This window comes from Trachemys scripta, chromosome 5, assembly GCF_013100865.1.
Source record: "Trachemys scripta elegans isolate TJP31775 chromosome 5, CAS_Tse_1.0, whole genome shotgun sequence".
In the NCBI taxonomy this organism is placed as follows: domain Eukaryota; kingdom Metazoa; phylum Chordata; order Testudines; family Emydidae; genus Trachemys; species Trachemys scripta.
Window position 1 is genome coordinate 102288214 of NC_048302.1, and position 8177 is coordinate 102296390.

Below are 8177 nucleotides of genomic sequence, written 5' to 3' on the forward strand. Positions count from 1 at the left end.
TAAAACCATGACTGGTATGGAGAAAGTAAAAAAGGAAGTGTTATTTACTCCTTCTCATAACACAAGAACTAGGGGTCACCAAATGAAATTAATAGGCAGCAGGTTTCAAACAAACAAAAGGAAATATTTCTTCACATAACACATAGTCAACCTGTGGAACTCTTTGCCAGAGGATGTTGTCAAGGCCAAGACTATAACAGGGTTCAAAAAAGAACTAGATAAATTCATGGAGGATAGGCCGATCAATTGCTGTTAGCCAGGACGGGCAGGGATGGTGTCCCTAGCCTAGAGGGGGGCAAACTACAGCCCGTGGGCTACATCTGGCCCACAGGACCTCTGCCCAGCCCCTGAGCTCCTGGCCTGGGAGGCTAGCTACTGGACCCTCCCCTGCTGTTCCCCTGCAGCCTCAGCTCGCTCGCTTCGCCGCTGGTGCAATGCTCTGGGCGGTGGGGCTGTGCACTCTTACCGCGCAGCGCAGCTGCAGAGCCTTGGCCTTACCTGGTGCTCCGTGCTGCATGCTGGCATGGCTGGCTCCAGCTGGGCGGAGCGGCTGCCTGTCCTGGTGCTCTGGGTGGTGCAGCTGTAGCACCACCAGCCACTGGTGCTCCAGGCAGTGCGGGTAAGGGGGCAGGGAGCAGGGGAGGTTGGATAGAGGGCATAAGGGGCGGTCAGAGGACGGGGAACAGGGGTTGAATGGGGCCAATCAGGAAGGAGAGGGGAGTTGGGGGCGGCGGGGGGCAGTCAGGGGCAGGGGTTCTGGAGGAAGTCAGGGGACAGAAAGGTTGAATGGGGCAGGGGTCCCGGGGGGGCAGTCAGGAATGAGAGGAGGGGTTGGATGGGGCAGCGGGGGGCAGTCGGGGTGGGGCATCCGGGGGTGGTCAGGGGAGAGGGAGCTGCAGGGGGGTAGATGGGGCAGAGGTCCCGGGGGGGCCATCAGGGAACAGGGGGGTTGGCTGAGGCAGGAGTCCCGGGGGTGGGGGCGTTAGGGGACGAGAATAGTGGGGAGGGTGCCGGGCCACGCCTGGCTGTTGGGGAGGCACAGCCTCCCCTAACCGGCCCTCCATACAATTTCCGAAACCCGATGCAGCTCTCAGGCCAAAAAGTTTGCCCGTCCATGCCCTACCCCGTTTTCTAGAAGCTGGGGATGAGCGACAGGGGATGGGTCACTTGATGATTACCTGCTCTGTTCATTCCCTCTGGGGCACTTGGATTGGTCACTGTCAGAAGACTGGATACTGGGCTATCTGAACCTTTGGTCTGACCCAGTATGTCCGTTCTTATGTTCTTATGTCCACTGAAACCCAGGGAGTTACGCTGGAGATGAATTTGAGCCAATTAGTTTATAATGGTTTACATTGGATGTCTCGTATGTCATAATTTATAACAAAGCTGCATGATTTCATTACAAAATTTGCTTTATAATAGAGCATGTCAAAAATAGAACAAAATGTTTTTTATTGTTAATACTTGATCATAATGTATCTTAATATGGCCTCTCTCCATATTTAAACTGCATACACAAATAAGGTGTAAGAACATTATTAAGGTTGCAAAGTCAAGCACTCTATAATTAGGAAATGCCAGTATTGAGATTGCCAATGAAACCTTAATTAGACATCTTGTGTGTAGGCATTATGATACAGTCCTTCATTGCATGATCACATACTGTTTCTTCCACAGGCCCCCTTCTTCTTTCAGTGCACAGGATGGATCTGCTCTGGAGATGAATTAGGGTTGTTTAATAAAGGAGCCTATTATCTGTAGGATCCCTGCCTGATTTGGCCAAATTAGGGAAGATTTTCACAGGGACAGCAAAAGGGAACTCCCTGACACAAAGGCCAACCCCTGCCAAATTTTAGGTTCCTGTTCCAAAGGATGGGGACCAAAAGCATTTAAAAGAAAAGGTCTAAAGATTTTTTTTAACATGTTTTTTCCCTCACCTTATTCCTGGAAACAACTCAACCAATGTTTCTGAAATTTTCTGACAAAATTCAGCCTAAGGCTGACACCTAGCATGAGAAATTTCATCCCAAATGGTTAGAGTTTGGAAAAGTTGTAAACAATTGAAAACAGGGTTGTATAATGGGAAGTATTGAGCCCCATCAGTAATAATTTTGCTTGGGTAGCAAATACATTTTGGATTCTACTGAGCACTGAAAAAAACCCCTCTAAAAAAGGGCAACTTCTTCTATGAAACATACTCAACTAATATTGAAATAATTGACGTATGTTAGAGGCCCTTCTCAAGGCACAGCTTCATTAAATCAAGGTTAATAGCAAAGTCTCATGCCTGACAATTTTAACTTTTTATATTTAATTTAAATTTTTCCGCACCATCTACCCTTTCTGGCTTATTTACCTGATTTTCTATTAAGTGAACAGCATGAACTTCTAATATTTAGTTCCAAAGATCAAGCATCGTGTTCTTATCTAACACAAATGTCGAGGTGTCAGCCTGATTATACCCTTTGTTGCACAAATAGGCAGCAAAACACAGAGAGTGGATTTAAAAAATGCTCAGCGTTGGTCTAATTCTAACATTGAAGTCAATGTTATTGACTTTGATAGTGTTGATTCAATGGGAGAAGAGTTTGGCCAACACTGAGTACTTTTGAAAATCGCACCTAGCTACCCTTATGACTTCAGTACACTCTGTTTGCATTGCTGTATCTCTGTAGAGGAAAAATCATTTAACCAGCTTGGGTTTAATGTTTATTACCCCTAAATACATGTAATCCTAAAAGTGTGAGTCGAATTTTAAAGACATAGCATTTGTCTGACATAAAAGCACAGCTGGCTTTTATGAACAAATATTATGTATCATATAATTAGCAATTATTACATTTTTCCCCATGTATATTTATTTTCAAGGCATGTGACATAAATCAGGCATTGAGTGGTAAGTGCTTTTCTAAACAAAATCTCAAGATGTGATATTTTAGAAAAATTAGAACAATTATATTTATATTGATGTGTGTGTATGTGTGTGTGTGTGTTTGTGAATTATAGCTTGTGACAAATGAAGGTTATACCCTAGTAACTTAATTCAAATGTATTGTTTCTGCGTATTCGTACTTTTGGGGTATGCTTTAGAACCTTCTAGAAAGCAGTGCTGAACTAAGGAGCTCTAATTAATCAAACATTGCAGGAATGCCCTGGAAGATTGAGCATCAGATCTATATATCAAGTTGAAGGCATAATAAACAAATCTGTATAGCAATGAAGGTAGCATTCCTACAAAATAAAATAGAAACATTACAAAGTTATACTAAATGACACTCCTTTAGCTCATGAGTCCTAAGGCCATAAGATACTATCACTATGGCTTAGACATAGCCTAATCCACATAGACAGACATAGTGTGGAGAACACATTCTTTTTACAGGGATCTCCAAAGGCTATAAACAAGGAGTAGGTGAATTCCTAAAAATTATTTTTCTATCCACATAAAAGGAAAGGTAAATGAGACAGTCTATTTTCAGGCCCCAGTCTTGAAAAGGTTTCTCAAGCATGGACTTTTACTCCAGAGTGGAGTTCTCTTTTCCACCTTAACTACTGGAGGCAGATTACATACGAAGAAAATCTTTATGCTGTATACAAATACTAGACTAGCTGTCAAGTAGCCAAAGCTCGCTCTGCATGTGTGCGTGTGTAATATTTCACATATATCAAATAAACTTCTATAATAGCATATGCCCATAAAAGTGTGGTCTAGGGCACAGGCTAGTGTGCCAAAAGACATAGGCTTGATTCCCTGCTTAGCCCCTAACCTGTTGTGCAACCTTAGACAACTTACTTAACCTTTTTGTTCCTTTTTTCACCTCCGACCCTTTGTCATGTCTATTTAGATTGTAAACTCTTAGGGCATGTCTACACTTCCCTCTGGAGTGATCAATCCAGTGGGGGTCGATTTATCGCATCTAGTGAAGATGTGATAAATCGACCGCCGAGCGCTTTCCCGTCAATTCTGGTACTCTACTGTAGTGAGAAGCGTAGATGGAGTTGACAGGGGAGCATCAGTTGTCAACCTACCGCAGTGAAGACACCACGGTAAGTAGATCTAAGTACATCAACTTCAGCTACATTATTCACATAGCTGAAGTTGTGTAACTTAGATCGATACCCCCCCACACACACCACCAGTGTAGAGCAGGCCTTAGAGGCAAGGACAGTCTCTCACTATGTTTTTTACAGAGTGTAGTAAAATAAGGCTTCCATATCAACAAGTCTTTGCATTTTTCTAATATTACACGTTCATAAAGAAAATCTAATTAAGCTGTACACATATAAAACTATATTAGGCTCTGATCCTTCAAGGGGAGACACTAATGTGGACTTTTGTTCCCAGATAAAATTCTGTCGACTCTGTAGGGGGATTACCTGTGTTCAGTTATTATTTGATTTACTTTACTATTTGTACACAGTATAAAGAGTCAGTTCTTATGGTATTTTCATATAGTAAGTGTGATTAAAAGTATATATATAAATACAAATATATTTTGCTTTTCAGGATTACAATACACACTTTCAGTATGAAATAATGGGACCAGTTCTAAAGCTAATGCTCAGACAAATAAGTATCTGTAATGCAATGCACGTAAAAAGTAATGGAGAAACTAAACCAAATGGTGTGAACTTCAATAGAAAACAGTTCTCATGAGAAGCAATTTTTACAGAGCTCTTGAATGATTTATGCAACCAGTATTTCATTGATGGTTGTTTTCCAAAGTGGGTCAAGAACACATATGTTTATAACACATACAGAAATTATGTTAAATCGTAAGGCTCTGATAAACTCAACAAAGCCAAACACATTTAGGATTAAGCCTTTAGTTCTGTCCACAGCACATTCCCCTGTGCCTCAGTAATTGCAGAGTTGCAAAGGCTAGAGATCAATGCTTTTATGTTATGAGTTAAAGATTAATTGGAAGCCTTATCACTGAATTTTCTTACTTTCTTGGGTTAAAGTCAAACCATTAAAACAACATTAATGTATTTTTTCTATGCTAATTTCCTTTTATTAATGGTAGTTAAAAGGAAAAAAGAGCTCATAGGAAGAGCCTTTAAAAATCTATTCTGTAGGTCCTCACCAGGGATCTATATTGATCCCTAAATAGAAAATTCAGGAGAAATTGGATGTGGAATCTGTACAGTGAAGTACCTGGGATGGGAAAAGGCATTCAGATATTAGGTGGTGAGTATGACATCAATAGATCGTTTCTGCCACTCTTACATTCATTAGTACCTTTTTCCATGTGTAGTTTAGCTGAAGTCAATGGGCCTACTTTTGGAGTAAAGTCCTACTCAACATAAGCAAAGGTGGCAGAGTTTGGCCCAAAATGTATTGTGTCTAGTTATGTCCAGTTTTAAAACAGCACATGACAATTGCTTTGCATATCTTTGAAAAACAGAAAACTGAACAAGAAAGTTTTCTTTTGTCATCTCTTGCCTGGCTTTTATTTAACTGATACCAGTCATTACCAGGAAACAAAGATTCCTGAATTCAGAGCTTAACAGAATAACATTATCTGTAGTTGTTAGTATTATAATATTTACTTCTACCCTGGAAATATGCATGTACATCCTGTTGATGATTTAAAATTTTTAATAGTTTTTTTAAAAACATTACTAAAACTTCTAAAGATAGTTTGCCTTCTTTTACGTGGACTACAGTCCAGGTACAAAATACATATGTTATCCTGTGAGTAAGCACAATGTTTTATGCTTAGAGGTATGCACAATAAAATATTTCCCTGCCATATGAGCTTAACTGTATTTAATTGTGCTATATTAATCAAGATATGTAATTATCTTCCAGTTAAACTGGATCATCACTGTTTAATTAAAACTGAGACCTATTCATTGCACTAATAATTGTTTGAATGAGTCTTTTTTCTTGAGAAAATTTTTTTAATGTGGTAGAATAAATTATGTAATATTTTACGTTTGGATGGTTATTTGTTTTCAGTTAATTGTAATTATCACTGGCATAAATTAAAGAATTTATTATTAACATTAATAAATGCTTTATTATACCTATTATACATTTCCCCATTTCCAGGATGTGAAGAACTGGGAAATAACTGATGTATTTTTATAAATATTTTGCTTGCCTTTGTGTGTTTATGATGGGTTGCTTTTTATGGAGTTAGATGAAAATGGGGCTGTTAAGGGAACCAAGCAGGAGAAATAGCCTGGATTAGGAGCATCCTAACATAATAGCCTATATAAGGAGCATCCTAACAAACACAATGGCCAAGTTAATAGCTGTGAAGAGGCAATGCCTTGGTCCCACCCATAGTTACATAGCTGTTTTGCCAAGGCTGAGAACCTGGAGTCCAGGGAGATTACTGATGAACCCAGGAAGCTGAATAGCAGATACTGCCTCCTCAGCCACTCCGGAACCTGCATGGGGCATAATAATAACCAAAAACTTCCCCCACCAAACCTGCAACCAGCGTCCGGCGGCCACAGCTGTGCCAGGGCAGGCTTAGCCTACTCTGGCCTAATATAACCACCGCCCATGCTGCTAGGTATCACATTTGGCAGACAGGCAGGCGTATAACCTGGAGACCCAGTCAGAGAGCAGTTAAATAGCAGGGTCTCACCCAAAGATAAGTGGAGACATAGGCCTGACACTTGAAAGGAGTGCACATGGAGAACTGGAACAGGGTCTCAGAAGGAGCAGTTTACCCAGGCACCATGATACATGACATAAACACATTATTTCTAAGGCTTATCAGAATGATGTAATTCACAAGTGGGCAATTACTATTACTAGAGAAATTCTCCAGTCTCCATTTTGCTTTTCTAATCTTTATTCTGAATAAGCAAAAGTCAGTCCACCTTGAGATGAACATTCCAGAACCTGAGAATGCTCAGTGAAAACCCAGAATTTCTAAAAATGGTACCCTGGCAAAGAGCCAAGTATATGTGTGTGTGTGGATCGGCAAAATCACAGCTCCGAGGTAAATGACAGCAGTGAGCATGTGCAAGATTTGTGGCTACTGAGCATGTGTAGTAAGGGGTGACAGAGAGGCCAGTTAACTGACCATCTAGCTGGTTATAGCCCACTCATACCGGTCACAACTTGTTCTAAAGGTCAGAACTGCCAATGATAATTCCGAAGTAATGGTTAATACTGAGCATGTACGAATGAGGCTATTGGTTCTGAGAATAGAAAGGTATATTGAGAGAGAGTCAGAGTGCAGCATAAAAAGCCAGCTGCCAGCAGGCAGATTTGCAGATGAAGAAAATCTGGATTGGAAAGAGAGAGAGAGATTAGATCAGGAGAAGACAGGGAACTGGAAGCCAGCAAAGAGAAAGCTGATGGAAAGAAATAAGAAAAGCTGTGTCAGAGAGAGAGAAGAAACCAGAGCACAGCAAAGCTGACTAACCAGGAGCTGAATAGCAACAGTGAGTAAAGATTTACAAAGCAGCAACAGTGATTTTAAAGGCATACCAATGGATTAAAAATATAAGCTTGTAATTTTTTATATGAATTTTAGTGTAGTATAATTTAGTATAATATTATATATGTGTATACTTGGAGTATATGTCTGTGTTTTAATTGCATTTTATTTATGTAAAACTTAAAGTATAATTTAAGAACTGCTGTCAGAGATTTTTTTGCAAACTGGCCACTTGTAACAAATTGCTTCGCTTAGAATCATTTGATTTATATGCTATTGTAGTTTAAATTCTCTTTAATGTGCAATATGGGATTGGTGCCAGCGATTTTGTGCCTTGTTTAGGATTGTTAGATTATATTGTATTGGAGATTATTAGTTACTTTAATAAAAGATACTTTGTTTTGGAAGGAATGCTGCCTGTGTCAATTACTTTATTGGAAGGCTATATCTGGGTCTTTTAGTGTTTCCTTAACAACCCTGGAAACTTTTACCTCGGGAAGAACAGACTAAGGGGGCTATAGGGAGGGTGTTATAGCAGTGTCCCAAAATCCATTTTTTGGGGTAACACCAGCATGGCTCCCACTGCTTGTCTGTTTCACTTTGGGGGCACGTGCACATTGATGGACATCTCTGCTGCTCCTCTCCAGTGTGCTGCCATGAGTCAGGCAGGTACTCAGACAACACTGTACAACAGTCTGGTGTCTGCTGGTCCCAATTGTGCTCTCCTGCCCAGTCTCTAAACCATTGAGCACCTCTACTCTCACA

The 8177-nt window shown here is 40.5% G+C and overlaps 1 long non-coding RNA gene across 1 annotated transcript in view; it reads left to right on the forward strand.

Moving 5' to 3' along the window:
- LOC117878160 overlaps nt 1–7819 on the forward strand; it is a 39290-nt gene extending 31471 nt beyond the window's left edge. Inside the window, exon 6 of the long non-coding RNA XR_004645906.1 lies at nt 1681–7819. This is a non-coding gene — a long non-coding RNA (uncharacterized LOC117878160). The remainder of the gene's footprint in view (nt 1–1680) is intronic.
- Nucleotides 7820–8177: the final 358 nt, after the last annotated feature.